Source organism: Oncorhynchus keta, chromosome 9 (assembly GCF_023373465.1).
Source record: "Oncorhynchus keta strain PuntledgeMale-10-30-2019 chromosome 9, Oket_V2, whole genome shotgun sequence".
In the NCBI taxonomy this organism is placed as follows: Eukaryota; Metazoa; Chordata; class Actinopteri; order Salmoniformes; family Salmonidae; genus Oncorhynchus; species Oncorhynchus keta.
The window spans coordinates 19,212,272-19,232,500 of NC_068429.1; positions in this window are offsets into that span (position 1 = coordinate 19,212,272).

Below are 20,229 nucleotides of genomic sequence, written 5' to 3' on the forward strand. Positions count from 1 at the left end.
AAATCACAGACAGTGTCACTAGCAGAGCACCCCCACACCATGATACCTCCTCCATGCTTCACGGTGGGAACCACACATGCGGAGATCATCCATTCACCTACTCCGCGTCTCACAAAGACAGCGGTTGGAACCAAAAATCACAAATTTGGACTCATCAGACCAAAGGAAAGATTTCCACCAGTCTAATGTCCATTGCTCGTGTTTCTTGGCCCAAGCAAGTCTCTTCTTCTTATTGGTGTCCTTTAGTAGTGGTTTCTTTACAGCAATTCAACCATGAAGGTTTGATTCACAGTCTCCTCTGAACAGTTGATGTAGAGATGTGTCTGTTACTTAAACTCTGTGAAGCATTTTTTGGGGTTGCTTTTTCCAAGGCTGTTAACTCTAATGAACTTATCCTCTGGAGCAGAGGTAACTCTGGTTTTCCTTTCCTGTGGCGGTCCTCGTGAGAGGCAGTTTCATCATAAGTAGTGAAAAGAAAGAAAAATGGTGACTCCCACTTGGTAACCTAAAGCAGTGAGTTTTAATTGTGGTCTCTTCCTGATATTACTTTATTTGATGTTCAAGAGGATGAGAAAATACCTTGGGCAGAATCTTTAGACTAAAACATCTTACATTACATAAACATTTGGATGCAACCAAAATGCTTGTTATTCTCAAGCTTTCTGACTGTTGGCTTTAAGCTTTATTGCTTATTTCTTATGGCAAATGTTTTCCAAAATCTTGGATCCAATGTCAGAAATGACTGCACATGCTACTTTTAAAATCAAGGCTTACATCCAATACATTTGGTTGCAACACTAATGCTTGTTTTCTCAATCTGTAGACTATAACTGTGTAACCTAGTTGCTGACATGCTGTTTTTCTTTCTCATGTGTATTTGCTGGGTTTTCTATGTTAGACATCCATTAATCCATCACTCACTCACACGCGCACACCTGCACGCGCGCGCGCGCGCGCACACACACACACACACACACACACACACACACACACACACACACACACACACACACACACACACACACACACACACACACACACACACACACACACACACACACACACACACACACACACACACACACACACACAAACGATTCCAGTGTGAGGTTTTGTCGTTCTAAATGTCAGACAGCACTTTGCTCCGGATGGTGGTGATGAAAATTAGAACCCAGCCGTGCCTATAGAGGGCTTGCAGTTGACGAACAACGCCTCCTAACGGCCATGTTGGAAGACCACCACATTAATTCTTCTGACAACAACCAGGTGCCTACCCCAAAACGGCATGATAAGTGCCTAAAAATAGTTGATTGATCACCACGGTCATTTTCTGTAGAGTATTTGGCTGCTCTAACAAGGAAAGACAACTGGAAAAAAACATGTTTACAGATTTCCGGCAATCATGACACACCAATCATGACACACCAATCATGACACACCATTGGGGACACCAAGGTAAGACTCAAGAACGGTCAGACAAGTGAATACACATTTTTGCCCGTTAAGACCTGAACCCAGACAGCTGTCAGTAATGGGTCTGCTATGATCATTTCATCACTGGTAAGTCAAGTGTGATCGATTTCGAGTTTAGTTTTAATGTTATGCCAAACAGGTGTTAACAGCAACACTAAGTTAGCCTATATTAGCTAGCTAGATAGCTTGTTGTCTAGCAATTAGCATGTGTCACGTGAGTTTAAAGTTTTGGGGAAGCTATTTTTCACCATAAAAATCCACCTTTAAAACAGAAAATTGCATGCCTCTATCATCGCATTTGCAGACGAATATAAGCTTCTATTACTAATGTGATGAGTAGATTTGATATGGATAATTTAGGCTATAACGTTTCCTTTGCACAGGAAAATGTTTGTTTTTGATAAATATTTCATGCATTTCTATGACATTTTCTATGACTGGATAAATGAGCAGAATACAGTGCCTTGCGAAAGTATTCAGCCCCCTTGAACTTTGCGACCTTTTGCCACATTTCAGGCTTCAAACATAAAGATATAAAACTGTATTTTTTTGTGAAGAATCAACAACAAGTGGGACACAATCATGAAGTGGAACGACATTTATTGAACTTTTTTAACAAATCAAAAACTGAAAAATTGGTCGTGCAAAATTATTCAGCCCCCTTAAGTTAATACTTTATAGCGCCACCTTTTGCTGCGATTACAGCTGTAAGTCGCTTGGGGTATGTCTCTATCAGTTTTGCACATCGAGAGACTGAATTTTTTTCCCATTCCTCCTTGCAAAACAGCTCGAGCTCAGTGAGGTTGGATGGAGAGCATTTGTGAACAGCAGTTTTCAGTTCTTTCCACAGATTCTCGATTGGATTCAGGTCTGGACTTGGCCATTCTAACACCTGGATATGTTTATTTTTGAACCATTCCATTGTAGATTTTGCTTTATGTTTTGGATCATTGTCTTGTTGGAAGACAAATCTCCGTCCCAGTCTCAGGTCTTTTGCAGACTCCATCAGGTTTTCTTCCAGAATGGTCCTGTATTTGGCTCCATCCATCTTCCCATCAATTTTAACCATCTTCCCTGTCCCTGCTGAAGAAAAGCAGGCCCAAACCATGATGCTGCCACCACCATGTTTGACAGTGAGGATGGTGTGTTCAGGGTGATGAGCTGTGTTGCTTTTACGCCAAACATAACATTTTGCATTGTTGCCAAAAAGTTCAATTTTGGTTTCATCTGACCAGAGCACCTTCTCCCACATGTTTGGCGTGTCTCCCAGGTGGCTTGTGGCAAACTTTAAATGACACTTTTTTTATGGATATCTTTAAGAAATGGCTTTCTTCTTGCCACTCTTCCATAAAGGGCAGATTTGTGCAATATACGACTGATTGTTGTCCTATGGACAGAGTCTCCCACCTCAGCTGTAGATCTCTGCAATTCATTCAGAGTGATCATGGGCCTCTTGGCTGCATCTCTGATCAGTCTTCTCCTTGTATGAGCTGAAAGTTTAGAGGGACGGCCAGGTCTTGGACGATTTGCAGTGGTCTGATACTCCTTCCATTTCAATATTATCGCTTGCACAGTGCTCCTTGGGATGTTTAAAGCATGGGAAATCTTTTTATATCCAAATCCGGCTTTAAACTTCTTCACAACAGTATCTCGGACCTGCCTGGTGTGTTCGTTGTTCTTCATGATGCTCTCTGCGCTTTTAACGGACCTCTGAGACTATCACAGTGCAGGTGCATTTATACGGAGACTTGATTACACACAGGTGGATTGTATTTATCATCATTAGTCATTTAGGTCAACATTGGATCATTCAGAGATCCTCACTGAACTTCTGGAGAGAGTTTGCTGCACTGAAAGTAAAGTGGCTGAATAATTTTGCATGCCCAATTTTTCAGTTTTTGATTTGTTAAAAAAGTTTGAAATATCCAATAAATGTTGTTCCACTTCATGATTGTGTCCCACTTGTTGTTGATTCTTCACAAAAAAATACAGTTTTATATCTTTATGTTTGAAGCCTGAAATGTGGCAAAAGGTCGCAAAGGTCAAGGGGGCCGAATACTTTCGCAAGGCACTGTATATTTTAATACGAGGGTAGCCTAGGCCTACTCTACTGACACTGACAACAGATCAATAAAAAACACCTTGTCTTGAATTCTTGATAGTACTAGTGCTAGATGTGTGTATGTTTTAAAGGAAAGATCCCACCTCCTACTTTCAGACATTTCACCACCTAGATTACAAGGGATGGATTTGCACCAACAAATGTAATGTCATCACAAGGAATGTACAAAATAATGATTAGCCTGATATACATTGTCTACTGGTATTGTTTATAAATTGAGAACATAAAGCTGAACAACATGTAAGTTAAGCTATTCTCTGCTTCAGATGCACAACTTTTTTAATTTAACTAGGCAAGTCAATTATGAACAAACAAAGTACAATGACAGCCTAGGAACAGTGGGTTAACTGCCTTGTTCAGTGGCAGAATGACAAATGTTTACCTTATCAGCTCAGGGATTCAATCTAGCAACCTTTTGGTTACTGGCCCAAAGCTCCAACCACTAGGCTACCTGCCACCACAATGTCAAGGGGTGCATTACAATTGCCCATAAGGCTAATGCCATCATACTGTAGGCCAGTTCATTTGAGAATACAACACAAACATTCCCTTCAGATTCCCTTCCCGTTTTTATTGCAGGATTATGATCTATAATTAATCAACATCAACACTAGTTCATCTTGAATAACAGTTAAGTTAACAATTCAAACAAGTTTAAACACTTCACTTCAAAGAATCAACACTTTAATATAATTTCAAAGTGTACAAGTAAGCTAACTCATATGTAAAGGTTAGCTATACAGTATGTTGTTGTGACATGACTACCATTAATGTGATGACAGCTATTTTATCAAATCAATTAACTATGCTTAATTATTACGTGATTAAATTAATCATGTAACAATTAACTCATTAGCAACTCGGGGTACCACAGAAAAAGTTTGTTTAATCAGTTACTGTTTCCCGATTTAACTCAAGAATATATCAGAATATATCGTTATCATACCAGTCATCCATTAATCATTATTACCTCATATCAGTCTCATTCTGTCATCGTTGACCTCGTAGATATGCACAAACCCTAGTCTAAATGATGATTCAGCGATACCAGTCATCCATTAATCATTATTACCTCATATCAGTCTCATTCTGTCATCGTTGACCTCGTAGATATGCACAAACCCTAGTCTAAATGATGATTCAGCGATACACAAATTGGCTTAATTATTTACTAATATCACTAAACAATCACACAGAAATACATACACACAAAGTATACACTACCGTTCAAAAGTTTGGGGTCACTTAGAAATAATAGAAATTGTTTTTGAAAGAACAACAATTTTGTTGTCCATTAAAATAACATAACATTTATCAGAAATATAGTGTAGACATTGTTAATGTTGTAAATGACTATTGTAGCTGGAAATGGCAGATAGATTTTTTATGGAATATCTACATAGGCGTACAAAGGCACATTATCAGCAACCATCACTCCTATGTTCCAATAGCACGCTGTGTTAGCTAATCCAAGTTTATAATTTTAAAAGGCTAATTGATCATTAGAAAAATCCTTTTGAAATGATGTTAGCACAGCTGAAAACTGTTGTCCTGATTAACCTCACTAGGGTAAGGGGCACTATTTTCACTTCCGGATGAAAAGCGTGCCCAAAGTAAACTGCCTGCGACTCAGGCCCAGAAGCCAGGATATGCATATAATTAGTATATTTGGATAGAAAACACTACAACGTTTCTAAAACTGTTAAGATAGTGTCTGTGAGTATAACAGAACTGAAATGGCAGGTGGAAACCAGAGGAAAATCCATCCAGGAAGTGCCATTATTTTGAAATGACTGTTTCCAATGAAAACCTATCCACCATTTAAAGGGATAGGACCCAGATTCCATTCCCTATAGCTTCCACTAGTTGTGAACATTCTTTAGACATTGTTTCAGGCTTTTATTCTGAAAAATTAGGGAGAATGACCACATTGAGTGAGTGGACCCTGGGATGTCCCCAGAGCTGTTTCCTGCGCGAGACCGAGAGCGCGCCTTTCTTGTTTTTCTTTTATATTGATGACGCTATTGTCCTGTTGAAATATTACTGATTATTTAGGCTAAAAACAACATGAGGATTGATTCTAAACATCGTTTGATAGGTTTCTACGAACTTTATGGATGATAATTGGAATTTTCGTCTGCCTGTTGTGACCGCATTTGAGCCATTCGATTGCTGAACAAAACAGAGGTTTTTGGATATAAAGAGGGACTTTATTGAACAAAATGAACATTTGTTGTGTAACTGGGAGTCTTGTGAGTGCAACCATACGAAGATCATCAAAGGTAAGTGATTAATTTGATTGCTATTTCTGACTTTCACGACTTATCTACTTGGCTGGTAACCAACCGTATGTAATGTTTTGTGAGTACTGTCCTCAGATAATCGCATGGTTTTCTTTCGCCGTAAAGCCTTTTTGAAATCTGACACGGCGGCTGGATTAACAAGTGAAGCTTTATTTTGATGTATTACACTTGTGATTTCATGAAAGTTAAATATTTATAGTAATTTAATTTCAATGGCGCTCTGCAATTTTACCGGATTTTGGCCAGGTGGAACGCTACTGTTCCACGCCCCCTAGAGAGGTTAAAGATGCAATAAAACTGGCCTTCTAGTTGAGTATCTGGAGCATCAGCATCTGTGGGTTCGATTACAGGCTCAAAAGGGCTAGAAACAAAGACCTTTCTTCTAAAACTCATCAGCCTATTCTTGTTCTGAGAAATGAAGGCTATTCCATGTGTACAACGCTGTGTACTGCTCCCTTCACAGAACAGAGAAAACTGTCTCTTACCAGAATAGAAAGGAGTGGAAGGCCCCGGTGCACAACTGAGCAAGAGGTCAAGTACATTAGAGTGTCTAGTTTGACAACCAGACACCTCACAAGTCCTCAACTGGCAGCTTCATGAAATAGTACCTGCAAAACACCAGACTCAACGTCAACAGTGAAGAGGCGACTCCGGGATGCTGGCCTTCTAGGCAGAGTTCCTCTGTCCAGTGTCTGTGTTTTTTTGCCCATCGTAAATCTTTTCCTTTTATCTGAGATGTGGATTTTTCTTTGCAACTCTGCCTAGAAGGCCAGCATCCCGGAGTCGCCTCTTCACTGTTAACGTTGAGACCGGTGTTTTGAGGGTATTATTTATTGAAGCTGCCAGTTGAGGACTTGTGAGGCATCTGTTTCTCAAATTAGACACTCATATGTACTTTTACCGGATGAAAAAATGTGCTTTTCTTTAAAAAACAAGGAAACAAGTGACCCCAAACTTTTGAACGGTAGTGTAGGTTGAATTGATTACTAACATAATGTAATGAAAATTCCCTAGTGGAGTTACCCATATGATGGCTTGTTACACAATGGAAAGGGATGGCGAAAGAGACATACAGTTGGAAAACTGTACTCATGGGAATGTGAGTATTTTGCACATGAACAACCGCGCATTCTAAAATAATTGCAATGCATATATTTTCGCTTGTATGTCTTTGTCGTCTCTCTCTGTTGAACTTCTCTGGTCCGTCTATGGGGAGTCGTTAGACAGAAGTCTCTGGTTTGTCCACCAGAGGTCACAATGTCCTTTGTAGTTGTAGTAGGCTTTCTTTGTCTCTGAGTGTTCGTTAGACTGGATCCTTCAGAGGTAGACACACGGTGGTCTTTTGTCGAGTTTACTTGACTAACAGTACTTAAACAGCTGCAAACTGAATATTCAGATGTAGTCTTTATCTTCTTCACTCGTGTTGAGAGTGTCTAACCATTTTGTAACATTCAGCTCATGCTGTCGGTCATGCTGGTCTATATTTAAATTGCAATCATTTCAACATATTCAGCTTGCGCTGCACGTATACTGGTCTAATGTAAATTCTTCAGCGAGTCCTTTTAAGCACTCACCTTGGAGGGCAGTTCCATCACGTTGCCACAATGTCTGGGCTTGGGTGTGGTCACTGACTCAGCAAAAGCTTACATGAAAAACAATTCTCCTCTCGAAGGCTAAAATCACATTTCATCTTCACAAAAGTATTCTTATACTTAATCATATAAGTTCTACAACATTTGGATGCAAATCCAACTCCTCGAATGCGTACACTTTCAGAGATACAGTTATTTAGTTATATCGTCCTTAAGGATATCACAAAACAATAAGCTTTTGACAGGATTTATTGTTTGGATCCCCACCAACCATTCCAAACATTTGGATTTGAAAACTAATGTTCCAATGCCCAATGTTTTGATGTTTGAAGCTTTGGCAAGAGCTTCTCTACACATAAAGGATTTTTTACTTCTCCATACTGCAGTGCAAGAGAGAGAAAGTTTATGACCAGTAGGGAGAGAGGGGGAGGGGGGCTCTCTTTGATCCTCACCCAGGAGGGAAAGTCATGAAAATGTAATGTTAGCTAACTAGCAAACATTACGTTAGCATCTCATTTGAATTAGCCTGCACACTAAGTTTCTGTAGCATGCTAGATAATAATACATTGTTTTAAAAATTACTTACTTAAATAGGTTCTCTCATTTTTCTGGGTCCTTAGAAAAACTAAATTACATTTACATTTACATTTAAGTCATTTAGCAGACGCTCTTGTCCAGAGCGACTTACAAATTGGTGCATACACCTTATGACATCCGGTGGAACAGCCACTTTACAATAGTGCATCTAAATCTTTTAGGGGGGTGAGAAGGATTACTTACCCTATCCTAGGTATTCCTTGAAGAGGTGGGGTTTCAGGTGTCTCCGGAAGGTGGTGATTGACTCCGCTGTCCTGGCGTCGTGAGGGGGTTTGTTCCACCATTGGGGGGCCAGAGCAGCGAACAGTTTTGACTGGGCTGAGCGGGAACTGTACTTCCTCAGTGGTAGGGAGGCGAGCAGGCCAGAGGTGGATGAACGCAGTGCCCTTGTTTGGGTGTAGGGCCTGATCAGAGCCTGGAGGTACTGAGGTGCCGTTCCCCTCACAGCTCCGGGCAATGGGCAATCTTCCCGAAGTTTCCGGTGGTAGCAAAATATAGCTCGCCATGTGGATGATTGGAGGACTTCCAACAGACTGAGTTTGGTCTTCCTACATGGTGCTTGGTGCGGTTGCTAGGTGATTTGTGACGCAACTGCAATTCCTTTATAGATGAACATGAACATATGTTCTCTCAACATGTGAGCATGTGTCTGCCTGAGCAGTCGACTAGTCTGAATACCTCAAATGGGTTGCCTTCCCGTGTCCACTCTACCATTGGAGAGTATTGAACTATTTAATGTGGGCATTCACATAGAATAATTATAATCGGGGTTTCATTGTATCATGAAGAAAGACCATGCAGAGAAGGGAGGGAGCTTAAGCCTGAGTTGCCATGGTTACACATTTAAAGTAAAAATCTACACTTTATCAACAGTGGACTGATGAGAAAAAAAATACTAAAAGAGTTTATGAGTCAATTTTTCCTTTAATAAGGAGAAGGATGATAATAACAGTGGAGTGATAAGATGTCTGTCTGTGACTCAGTCTCTAGAAACCACGTAGAGATGTTGTTTCATCGTGGGGTGTCTTTTATTTGGCTTAAGTCTGTTGCTTTTGCTAAGGTTCCAGATATCAATTTTGCAAAACTGTATTTTTCAAGTGTATTTCCATGTGTTTGCGGTGTAGCTAACTTCCTACGTGCTCTTTCTTCAGCCACTCCACACTAACAATAGACCTTGTGGGGCATCAAACATACGCGTTATCTATAAGGACATATTTTGCAAGTGTTGTAGATGTTTACTTTATATGTATGAAGGAGAAAATGAAATTCAAGAAAAGCAATAAAACATAGGATCTACTCGGTGGGACAGTTTGCACATTTATATTCCTTTCCTGGAGATGAGAAGAAGAGAGGGACAGAGGTGAATAGTGATAGATATGAAAACAGAGGCAAAGAACACCAGATATGTCACGTTTAACTGTCGGAGGGAAGGGGGGGAAAGGGTACATGGAACGTACTAATCTATCTTGTCTACTCCATTAGAGTAAAAGTGTATCAAGACAAGCTGCTTGTCTGATGGCCTCATAAATATCTTGCTGATACAGTAGAGTGACCATGTTTTGGCTGATTTGTGTAACATCTCACATGAAACTACCGCCTGTACTACTTGACGGTCACTCATGATACTCAGAGACCTATGTGTCATGTTGAGAAAACCCCTATCTAAATTAACCAGATTTGACAATGCTAGCTTGATGGTCAGTCATCACTGACTACAAATCAAATCAACATTTATTGGTTGCGTACACAGATTTGCAGGTGTTACCAACAGAGTAGTGAAGTGGGCACGACAACGCCTCTTCCCCCACAGGAGGCTTTCGTGGGCTGTCAGATCCTCAAAAAGTTCTACAGCTGCACCATTGAAAGCAATTTGACTGGCTACATCTCCGCTTGGTATGTCAACTGCTTGGCATCTGACTGCAAGGCGCTAATTAGGGTAGTGGCTACAGCCCAGTACATTACTGGGGCAAAGCTCCCTGCCATCCAGGACCTCTATATCAGGCGGTGTCAGAGGCCCTACATTTGTCCGAAGACTCCAGCCACCCAAGTCATAGACTGCTCTATCTGCATCTCACAAAGAATTTTTGGTTGGAACCAAAAATCTAAAATGTGGACTCATCAGACCAAAGGACAGATTTCCACCAGTTTAATGTTCATTGCTCTTGTTTCTTGGCCCAAGCAAGTCTCTTCTTCTTATTGGCGTGCTTTAGTAGTTGTTTCTTTGCAGCAATTTGACCAAGAAGGCCTGATTCACGCAGTCTCCTCTGAACAGCTGATGTTGAGATGTGTCTGTTACTTGAAATCTGTGAAGCATTTATTCTTAGGATGGTAACTCAAATGAACTTATCCTCTGCAGCAGAGGTAACTCTGGGTCTTCCATGCCTGTGGTGGTCCTCATGAGAGGTAGTTTCATCATAGCGCTTGATGGTTTTTGCGACTGCACTTGAAGAAACGTTCAAGTTCTTGAAATTTTCCAAATTGACTGACCATCATGTCTTGATGTAATGATGCACTGTCATTTCTCTTTGCTTATTTGAGCTGTTCTTGCCATAATTTGGACTTGGTCTTTTACCAAAGATGGCTTTCTTCTGTATACCACCCCTACCTTGTCACAAAATAACTGATTGGCTCAAATGGATTAAGAAGGAAAGAAATTCCACAAATTAACTTTTAACAAGGCACATCTGTTAATTGAAATGGATTCCAGGTTACTACCAGAAGAAGCTGGTTGAGAGAATGCCAAGCGTGTGCAAAGCTGTTATCAAGGCAAAGGGTGGATACTTTGAAGAATCTCAAATCTCAAATATATTTAGATTTGTTTTAACACTTTTTTTTGGTTACTAAATGATTCAAATCAAATCAAAGTTTATTTGTCACGTGCACCGAATACAACAGGTGTAAACCTTACAGTGAAATGCTTACTTACAGGCTCTAACCAATGGTGCAAAAAAAAGGTATGTGTGTGTGTAGGTAAGTAAAGAAATAAAAGACATTTGAAAAAAGAGTAGCAAGGCTATATACCTGTTAGTCAGGCTTATTGAGGTAGTATGAACATGTAGGAATTGTGGTGGGACACAATGCAGATAGCCCAGTTAGCCAATGTGCGGGAGCACTGGTTGGTCGGGCCAATCTAGGTAGTATGTACATGAATGTATAGTTAAAGTGACTATGCATATAAGATAAACAGAGAGTAGCAGCAGTGTAAAAGAGGGGTTGGCGGGGGGGTACACAATGCAAATAGTGGAAATATTGCGAATAATTGGGATGTCTGCACTGTGGGGTGTTTGGAGAATATCGTGTGAGTCCTGCTTGCTGCTAGTGTTGAAGAAATCTTTGTCTAATCCGAGGTGAGTGATCGCTGTCCTGATATCCAGAAGCTCTTTTTTTCTGTAAGATACGGTTGCAGAAACAATATGTACAAAATAATTTACAAATATCATGACAAAAAACACATAATAGCACAATTGGTTAGGAGACCGTAAAACAGCGGCCATCTCCTCCGGCGCCATTTTGCTAGCCATTTTTCTAGATTCCATATGTGTTATTTCATAGTTTCGATGTGTTCAATTTTATTCTACAATGTAGAAAATAGTAAAAAATAAATAAAAACCCTGGAATGAGTAGGTGTGTCCAAACCTTTGACTTGTACTGTAAGTATTCGGACCCTTTGCTATGAGAATCAAAACTGAGCTTAGGTGCATCCTGTTTCCATTGATCATCCTTGAGATGTTTCTAGAACTTGATTGGAGTCTACCTGTGGTTGTAACGCCGTTCTTCGTTTGTAGAGAGAGAGTCGGACCGAAATGCAGCGTGGTGGTTACTCATGGCTTTAATGAAGAAAAACGGAAAGATACATGAAATAACTAATAAATACAAAAACAACAAACGGAACGTGAAACCTATTACAGCCTATCTGGTGAACACTACACAGAGACAGGAACAATCACCCACGAAATACAAAGCGAAACCCAGGCTACCTAAATATGGTTCCCAATCAGAGACAACGAGAATCACCTGACTCTGATTGAGAACCGCCTCAGGCAGCCAAGCCCATACAACACCCCTACTCAGCCGCAATCCCAATAACCACAAAACCCCAATACGAAATACAACAAAACAAACCCATGTCACACCCTGGCCTGACCAAACAATCAACGAAAACACAAAACACTAAGACCAAGGCGTGACAGAACCCCCCCCCCTAAGGTGCGGACTCCCGGACGCACCTCAAAACCATAGGGAGGGTCCGGGTGGGCGTCTGTCCATGGTGGCGGTTCCGGCTCGGGACGTGGACCCCACTTCATTAAAGTCATAGTTCCTCCCCTTCGCGTCCCGGGATAATCCACCCTCGCCGCCGACCATGGCCTAATAGTCCTCACCCAGAACCCCACTGAACTGAGGAGCAGCTTGTGACTGAGGGGCAGCTCGGGACTGAGGGGCAGCTCGGGACTGAGGCAGCTCGGGACTGAGGGGCAGCTCGGGACTGAGGGGCAGCTCGGGACTGAGGGGCAGCCCGGGACTGAGGGGAAGCCCAGTACTGAGAGAAAGCCCAGTACTGAGAGGAAGCCCAGTACTGAGAGGAAGCCCAGTACTGAGATGAAGCTCAGGCAGGTAGTAGGCTCCGGTAGATCCTGGCTGGCTGGCGGATCTGGAAGATTCTGGTTGACGAGCAGATCTGGAAGAATCTGGTTGACTGGCAGATCTAGAAGATCATGGCTGACTGGCGGATCTAGCTGCTCTATGCAGACTAGCAGCTCTTTGCAGACTGACAGCTCTGGCTGCTTCAGGCAGACTGACAGCTCTGGCTGCTTCATACAGACTGACAGCTCTGGCTGCTCCATGCAGGCTGACAGCTCTGACTGCTTCATACAGACTGACAGCTCTGGCTGCTTTATGCAGACTGACAGCTCTGGCTGCTTCATACAGACTGACATCTCTAGCTGCTCTATGCAGACTGGCAGCTCTTTGCAGACTGACAGCTCTGGCTGCTTCAGGCAGACTGACAGCTCTGGCTGCTTCATACAGACTGACAGCTCTGGCTGCTTTATGCAGACTGACAGCTCTGGCTGCCTCATACAGACTGACAGCTCTGACTGCTCCATGCAGGCTGACAGCACCCTGCAGACTGACAGCTCCTTGCAGACTGACAGCTCCTTGCAGACTGGCAGCTCTTTGCAGACTGACAGCTCTTTGGAGACTGACAGCTCTGGCTGCTTCATGCAGACTGACAGCTCAGGCTGCTCCGAACAGGCAGGAGGCTCCGGCAGTGCTGTAGAGGAGGAAGGCTCTGATAGCGCTGAACAGGCGGGAGACTCCGACAGTGCAGGAGAGGCAAAAGGCTCTGATAGCGCTGAACAGGCGGGAGGCTCCGGCAGCGCAAGAGAGGAGAAAGGCTCTGATATAGCGCTGAACAGACAGGAGACTCCAGCAGCGCTGTAGAGGAGGAAGGCTCTGATAGCGTTGAAGCGTCTGAGGTCCTGAGTGCTCTGGAGCAGGTTTTCATCAAGGATCTCTGTACTTTGCTCCGTAAATTTTTGTCTCGATTGTAACTTGTGTCCCAGTCCTGAAAAACATCCCCACAGCATGATGCTCCCTCCACCATGCTTTACCGTAGGGATGGTGCCAGGTTTCCTCCAGATGTGATGCTTGGCATTCAGGCCAAAGAATTAAGTCTTGGTTTCATCAGACCAGAGAATCTTGTTTCTCATGGTCTGAGAGTCCTTTAAGTGCCTTTTGGCAAACTCCAAGCGAGCTTTCCATGTGCGTTTTACCATGGAGTGTCTTCCGTCTGGCCACTCTACCATAAAGGTCTGATTGGTTGAGTGCTGCAGAGATGGTTGTCTTTCTGGAAGGTTATCCCATCTCCACAGAGGAACTCTAGAGCTCTGTCAGAGTGACCATCAGGTTCTTGGCCACCTCCCTGACCAAGGCCCTTCTCCCCCGATTGCTCAGTTTGTCTGGGCGGACAGCTCTAGGAAGAGTCTTGGTGGTTCCAAACTTCTTTCATTTAAGAATGATGGATGCTACCGTATTCTTGGGGACCTTCAATGCTGCAGAAATATTTTGGTACCCTTCCCTGGTACCCTTCATGGCTTGGTTTTTGCTCTGACATGCGCTGTTAAATGTGGGACCTTATATAAATCAATCAATCAATAGATTTGACCACAGGTGGACTCCAGTCAAGTTTTAACATCTCAAGGATGATCAATGGAAAAAGGATGCACCTGAGCTCAATTTCAAGTCTCATAGCAAAGGGTCTGAATATTTACAGTGGGGCAAAAAACTATTTAGTCAGCCACGAATTGTGCAAGTTCTCCCACTTAAAAAGATGAGAGAGGCCTGTAATTTTCAGAGCCGCCCATCAGTCCGGAGCCGCCAGAGTCTCCCGCCTGTCTGGCGCCGTGAGAGTCTCCCGCCTGTCTGGCGCTGCCAGAGTCTCCTTCCTGTTCGGGGTCCCCAGTCCGAGGTCGGCGGCGAGGGTCGCCATTCCATAGGCGCCACATTAGTGGGCCAAGACTAAGGTGGAGTGGGGTCCACGTCCTGCACCAGAGCCGCCACCGCTGTGAAATGCCCACCCAGACAGACCCTCCCCTACAGGTTCAGCTTTTGCGGCCGGAGTCCGCACCTTTGGGGGTACTGTCATGTTCTGACCTTAGTTCCTTTTTTATGTCTCTATTTTTGGTTTGGTCAGGTCGTGAGTTGGGATGGGCATTCTATGTTTTTGTTCCATGCTTTGTATTTCTGTGTTTGGCCTGGTATGGTTCCCAATCAGAGGCAGCTGTCTATCGTTGTTTAGGTAGCCTGTTCCCACCTGTGTTTGTGGGTAGTTGTTTTCTGTTTTGTGTGTCTTCACACAACTGTTTCGTTTCGTTCACTCTCTCTCTTTGTTGTTTTTTGATTATTGCAGTGTTCACAATTCCAAAGACTGGTGACATCCTGTGGAAGTCGTAAGAACTGTAAAATGGTCGCTATCAAATTTCCCTTGGCAAAGACAACTGGGGGAACGGTTAGAGGAAAAAAAAAAAAAAAAATTCTGAACAGTTTTTCCTTGGGGTTTTGCCTGCAACATAAGTTCTGTTATAGTCACAAACATGATTGAACCAGTTTTAGAAACTTCAGAGTGTTTTCTATCCACACCTACTAATCATATGCATATAATATATTCCTGGCATGAGTAGCAGGAAGTTGAAATTGTGCACGCTATTTATCCAAAAGTGGAAATGCTGCCCCCTATCCTTTAAGAGGTTAAATGAACTACAATCCTATCAGGGATGTTGCTTTTAAAATCCTCCAACAGCATCAACTCCCGAATATCAGCAAAGGTGTTAGCTTTGTTGGCTGAACACCAGCGATTAAACAGAGACTCTTTGTCCCTTGCAAAGTCAACAAATGTACGGTGAGAGGGTTTTTGTGGTTCCTGAAGTGCTGCCTATAAGCTTCAGGCACCAACTCATAAGCCCGCAACACGGTTGTTTTAGCAATATCATACTCTAAACTGTATTCTAGGGAGAGAGCAGCTACTACTTTCTGGGCTTTCCCAGACAATTTACATTGTAACAGGAGCGGCCAAACCTTGAGTGGCCAATGCAGCGCTACGGCCACACTCTCAAACGCAGAGAAATAAGAATCAACTTCCGACTCCCGGAATGGAGGGACTAAAGCAATATTTTTACTCACGTCGAAGTGGGCTTGATGACGGGCAGGTTGTGGAATCGCACTGGAGCCAGCGTCTAGCTCTAGTTGTCGGATCCTCACCTCCTTGTCAATTTCCATTTTCCTAATTTCCAAATCAATCTGTCTATCTCTCTCTTTATCTTTTTGTGCCATTTCCAAACGGGCCAGCCTCACCTTTAGCTTAGCTGTCCCGTCTGAAGATAAAGGGTCGAAACGGGTCGAAATGGGGCAAGGGTCGAAACGGAGCAAGGTAAAGGGGTATGAGCAACTCCTTCTTCTGCGCCGTCCTCCGACTTGGCATCGGAAGGTTTACCTGACTCCTCTCCTGAAGCCTCCCTTTCCTCATCTTTCAACAAGAAAGATCAGCCTTGAGTGCTTTCTCAGGGACGAAGAGTCCATAATGGTCAGCTATAGCGCAAAGGCCTACTTTACGCAACCCCACCAACCGATCAACAGAGGGCGCTTCAATAAACTGTGAGACTGCTGAGGCAGCCATTTTGTACAAAGCAGCCTACTTAAACACACACAAACTAAACAAGTCAATCAAACTCAAAACCTACCACCACACCTCAATCACCAATCACACAGAGCTCAGAGCAGCAGGGTCCGGTGGGTTTAATGGAATTCCGGATGAGCCCCCATTATGTTACGCACACCTCTTCGAGGAGGGAATGCAACACCCTGCTACACTCAACTCCCCGTGGAGTGAAAGAGGTATGTGACTGCAGGAGCGGGTAAGGATGACAGAGGCGGAGAAAATTACCCTGTGAAGGAAATAAATTCCCTGTTAACAGTAAAATTCTCTGCATCTGTCATCCTTACCCGCACCTGCAGTCACATACCTTTTCTTTCATGGAATGGCAGTAGCTCTTCACATTCTGTTCTATATTTTCTTTCAGCATGTTGGCTCCAACTGGTGTATAACCTGACGTTAGGTGAAGGATTATCTTGCTCCCAGACAAACTAAACAGCTTCTTTGCTCGCTTTGAGGACAATACAGTGCCACCGACACGGCCCGCTACCAAAACCTGCAGGCTCTTCACTGCAGCCAACGTGAGTAAAACATTTAAAGGTGTAAACCCTCGCAAGGTTGCCAGCCCAGACGGCATCCCTAGCCCCGTCCTCAGAGCATGTGCAGACCAGCTGGCTGGTGTGTTTACGGACATATTCAATCAATCCCTATCCCAGTCTGCTGTTCCCACATGCTTCAAGAGGGCCACCATTGTTCCTGTTCCCAAGAAAGGTAAGGTTACTGAGTTAAACGGATATCACCCTGTAGCACTTACTTTCGTCATCATGAAGTGCTTTGAGAGACTAGTCAAGAATCATATCACCTCCACCCTACCTGACATCCTAGACCCACTCCAATTTGCTTACCGCCCCAATAGGTCGACACTGCACACTGCCCTATCCCATCTGGGCAAGAGGAAAACCTATATAAGAATGCTGTTCATCGACTACAGCGCAGCATTTAACACCATAGTACCCTCCAAACTAATCATTAAGCTCAAGACCCTGGGTCTCGACCCCGTCCTGTGCAACTGTGTCCTGGTCTTTCTGACAGGACGCCCCCAGGTGGTGAGGGTATGAAACAACATCTCTGCCCCGCTGATCCTCAACACTGGGGCCCCACAAGGGTGCGTTCTCAGCCCTCTCCTGTACTCCCTTTTCACCCATGACTGCGTGGCCATGCATGCATCCAACTCAATCATCAAGTTTGCAGGTAGTTGTTGTGAAATTGTTAGATTACTTGTTAGATATTACTGCATGGTCGGACTAGAATCACAAGCATTTTGCTACACTCGCATTAACATCTGCTAACCATGTGTATTTGACCAACAACATTTGATTTCAATTGAGGATTAAGAGAATATTGAGATTTGATTGGCTCAAAATAAACTGCTCCTCATGCAGCTTCTGACAGCTGATTTGTAATAGCTGTCAACTTAAACATATCAATAGCAATATAGTATAATATGATTGGTTACTGGAATCTCACTAGTAACAATAAGTATTCAACATTAGTTGACCTGCGTTACAAGTGTATCTACCTCAATTACCTCATACCCTTGTACATGAACTCGGTGATGGTACCCTGTGTATAACCAAGTTATTGTTACTCATTGTGTATTTACTATTACTTGTATCATTATATGTTAAAACGTTTCTATTATTTCTCTCTTTTCCTTCTCTCTGAAATGTTGGGAAGGGCCCGTAAGTAAGCATTTCACTGTTAGTCCACACCTGTTGTTTACGAAGCATGTGATGAAATACATTTTTGTTTGATTTGAGCTCCAAGAATGCAGTAGAATGTCTTACAAGTACAATACAAATACAATACAAATGAACAAATAATAAATAGCAATCCAAATAAAGTAGATACATCCATGGGTTTGTGGACACCTGCTCTTCCAATATCTCATTCCAAAATCATGGCCATTAATATGGAGTTGGTCCCCCTTTTCTGCTATAACAGTCTCCACTCTTCTGGGAAGGCTTTCCACTAGATGTTGGAAAATTGCTGCGTTGACTTGCTTTCCTTCAGCCACAAGAGCATTAGTGTGGTCGGGCACTGATGTTGGGCGATTAGGCCTGGCTTGCAGTCAGCGTTCTAATTCATCACCAAGGTGTTCGATAAGGTTGAGGTCAGACCTCTGTGCAGGCCAGTCAGGTTCTTCCACACCGATCTTGACACAACATTTCTGTATATACCTCCCTTTGTGCACGGGGGCATTGTCATGCTGAAACAGGAAAGGGCCTTCCGAAACCGTCTATGCTGTAGCGTTAAGATGTCCCTTCACTGGAACTAATGGGCCTAGCCAGAAAAATGATTAAAAACAGCCCCAAAACATTATTTCTCCTACACTAAACTTTACAGTTGCTACTATACATTGGGGCAGGTAGTGTTCTCCACCAAACCCAGATTTGTCCGTCGGACTGCCAGATGGTGAAGCGTGATTCATCACTCCACAGAACGCGTTTCCATTGCTCCAGAATCCAATGGCAGAGAGCTTTACACCCCTCTGTGTGAGGCGTCTCGAATGTTTGAGGGACAGCTATCGGGGAACAGTGGGGGATCTTGGAGGGTTGGGGTTCACGTTTGTTAGCCTGGTGGTAGATTTGTCAACGTGCCCTTGAGCAGGGCATTGACCTTGGATGCTTCTGTATGTCACTCTGTGTGTGAATCTGTTGGATGACTGTTATGATGAAGTTATTGAGCGGCTTCACTGCAAATATATTGTATGTTTTGGATATTCAATAAATACATTTTTTTAGAAAAAAAAGAGTGTGGTCTGAAGGAGTGTGTCTGTGAACTTTTGCCCCGTGGCTTTGTCACCACGTCAGCGAGAACAGTTTGTTCCTCATCGTCCAGACTGTGACTGACAGTGTCTCACACACACACACACACACACACACACACACACACACACACACACACACACACACACACACACACACACACACACACACACACACACACACACACACACACACACACACACACACACACACACTGGACTGGAGAGCATCACTGGGCATCACTAGGCATCACTAGATATATTTTCCTGCCGATGAAGATGGGTTGTGTCCCAAATGGACCGTTTTCCTGAAACAGTGCACTAGTTTTGACCAGGGGCACAGGGTGTGCAATCTTATTCCGTCCCCCAAGTTTTTAACAAAAAAACAACAACTGCTTTTTATTTTTATTGTTGGACATGAAAGACTGTAAAAACAACAGAGATTTAAGGTACAGTGGGGAGAACAAGTATTTGATACACTGCCAATTTTGCAGGTTTTTCTACTTACAAAGCATGTAGAGGTCTGTCATCTTTATCATAGGTACACTTCAACTGTGAGAGATGGTACACTTCAACTGTGAAATCCAGAAAATCACATTGTATGATTTTTAAGTTATTAATTTGCATTTTATTGCATGACATAAGTATTTGATACATCAGAAAAGCAGAACTTAATATTGGGTACAGAAACCTTTGTTTGCAATTACAGAGATCATATGTTTCCTGTAGTTCATTGCAGCAGGGATTTTGGCCCACTCCTCCATACATACCTTCTCCAGATCCTTCAGGTTTCGGGGCTGTCGCTGGGCAATAAGGACTTTCAGCTCCCTCCAAAGATTTTCTATTGGGTTCATGTCTGGAGACTGGCTTGGCCACTCCAGGACCTTGAGATGCTTCTTACGGAGCCACTCCTTAGTTGCAATGGCTGTGTGTTTTGGGTCGTTGTCATGCTGGAAGACCCAGCCACAACCCATCTTCAATGCTCTTACTGAGGGAAGGATGTTGTTGGCCAAGATCTCGCGATACATGGCCCCATCCATCCTCCCCTCAATACGGTGCAGTCGTCCTGTCCCCTTTGCAGAAAAGCATCCCCAAAGAATGATGTTTCCACCTCCATGCTTCACGTTTGGGATGGTGTTCTTGGGGTTGTACTCATCCTTCTTCTTCCT